This window comes from Cupressus sempervirens, chromosome 8 (genome assembly GCF_028749045.1).
Source record: "Cupressus sempervirens isolate cs-2001-9-10 chromosome 8, ASM2874904v1, whole genome shotgun sequence".
Taxonomy (NCBI): Eukaryota; Viridiplantae; Streptophyta; class Pinopsida; order Cupressales; family Cupressaceae; genus Cupressus; species Cupressus sempervirens.
Genome location: NC_143125.1, coordinates 737,872,255 through 737,874,955, shown reverse-complemented (window position 1 = coordinate 737,874,955; position 2,701 = coordinate 737,872,255).

Here is a 2,701-nt window from a genome sequence, read left to right as displayed (position 1 = left end):
TCTCTCTCACTCTCTCTCTCACCACCTCCTCTCTCATTCACACTCTCTCTCCACCTCTCCATATCTATCTTTCCCACTCTCCCTCTTCTAATCCCACTCCCACTGCCTACTCTCTCTCTCTCTCTCTCTCTCTCTCTATCTCACTCTCTGTCACTCTTGTCCTATTCCCTATTTTATCTCTTACACACTTAAATCCCCCCCATTGTCTCTCTCCTTCTCTCTCTATCTTGCTCTCCCTCTCCCACTCTTGCTCCCACTATCTACTCTCTCTCTCTCTCTCATACACACACACTCACACACTCTCTCTCTTTTTCTCATCCACTACTCTCTCTTTCCCCCATCCCATACACTCTCTCTCCCACTGCCTAGTCTCTCTTTCATTCTCTCTCTTTCCCATCCCTTACTCTCACTCTCTCTCTAACTACTGTCTCTCTCACTGTTTGTCTCATTTCCCATCCACTACTATGTCTCTATCTATCTCTTTCTCTCTCAAAAAAATCCCCATTCCCCCACTCTCTCTATCCCTCTCTATCTCTCTCTCTCCCACTCTCTCTCTCCAAATCCCCCCTCCCACCACCTACTCTCTCTCTCACTCATACTCTCTCTCTCCCATCCCCTACTCTCTCACACACACATCCCGTACTATTATTATCTCTCTCCCTACTCTCATACTCTCTCTCACTCCTCTCCTATCCCACATTCTCTATGTTACCCACACTCCCATCCTACCTCTATCTCTCTCTATCTCTATCTCTATGTCTTTCTCTTTCTCTTCCTCTCCCACTCCCTCTCCTGCCACCTACTCTATCTCTCTCTCCCAACTCCTACTTTCTCTCGAGCTACTCTCTCTCTCACTCTCTCTCCTCTCCCATCTGCTACTATCTCTCTCTTACACACACTCCCATTGCCCTTCTTTCTATATCTCTTTTTCTCCATCTCACACTCCCTCTCCAACTACTTACTCTCTCTCTCTCTCACATTACTATCTCTCTCTTGTTCTCTATCTCCTCTCCCATTGCCTACTCTCTCTCTCTCTTTCTCACACACACTCCAATCCCCCATGCTTTCTCTCTCTCTCTCTCTCCCTCTCACACTTCCCTCTCCCACTACCTACTTTCTCTCTCTTGTTCTCTCTCCCTCTCACTCATCCCTTCCTCTCTCTCTATGTCCCACCCCCTACTCTCTCTCTCTCTGTCACAAACACACTCCCATCCCCCCTCTCACTCTCACTACCTCTCTCTCTTGCTCTCCCTCTGCCACCCACCTACTCGCTCTCTCCCATCCCATACTCTCTCACACACATCCCCTACTCTCTCTCCCTATTCTGTCTCACTCTCTCTTCTCTCTCATTCTCCCATCCCCTAATATCTCTCTATTACACACACTCCAATCCCCACTCTCTCTCTCTCCCTCCCTCCCTCCCTCTCCCACCACCTACTCTATCTTTCTCTTTCTCTCTCAGTCATTATCCCATCTCCTACTCTCCCTCTCTCTCACACACACTCCCATCCCTCTCTCTCTCTCTATATATATATATATATATATATACATCTTCCAACCCCTACTCTATCTCTCTATCACACACACACACACACTCCCATTCCCCTTGCTCTCTCACTCCCTCTCTCTCTCATTCTATCTATCACTCTCATTCTCCCACTCCCCTTTCTCACTGCCTACTCTCTCTCTCTCACTCTCTCTCTACTATCACCTACCCTCTCTCTCATTCTCCCACCTCCTACACTCTCTCATTATCTTTCTCCTATCCCCTACTCTCTCTCTCTCTCACTCTTGTACACAAACTCCCATTCCCCCAATCTCTCTCTCTCCCTCTCTCTCTCTCTCTCTCTCTCTCTCTCTCTCTCTCTCTCTCTCTCCCATTCCCTCTCCCACTGACTGCTCTCTCTCTCCTAACCCTACTCTATCCATCTATCTCTCTCACTCCCTCTCCCTCTCTGACCCCCAACTCTCTCTCATTCTCTCTCTCACTATCTCTCTCCAACCCCCTAATCTCTTTATAACACACACACTCCCATCTCCTCCCTCTCTCTCTACCTCTCTCTCTCTCTCCCTCCCTCCCTCTCCCACTCCCTCTCCCACTACCTACTCTCTCTCTCTCATGCACTCCCTCTCTCTCATCCCCTACTCTCTCCATTCTCTCCCGCTCCTCTATCTCTCTCTCTTTGGCTACTCTCTCCTTTTCCATCCCCTACTCTCTCTTGTTTACACAGACTCCCATCCCCTGTCTCTCTCTATCTCTCTCTTAGGCTCCTCTATCTATCTCTCTCTTGGGATACTTTCTCTCTCTCTCTCTCTCCCTCACTCTCCCACTCCCTCTCCCACCACCTACTCTCTCTCTCACACTCTCTATCCTATCCCCCTACTTTCTCTCTCTCCTCTCTCACATCCCCTACTCTCTCTCTCTCTCACACACATACTCCATCTCCATTGCTCTCTCTCTCTCTATCCCTCTCTCTCTCCCTCTTCCCACTCCCTCTCCCACCACCTATTCTTTCTCTCCAATCCCCTACTCTCTCTCACTTTCTCTCTCCCTCTTCTTCTCCCACTCTATCTCCCATTGCTTAATTTATCTCTCTCCCTTTCTCTCTCCCCATCCCTTATTATCTCTATATATCATTCTCCCAATCTCCAAAACCCTATGCTCTCTCTCTTACACACGCTGCCATCCCCCCCTCTCTCT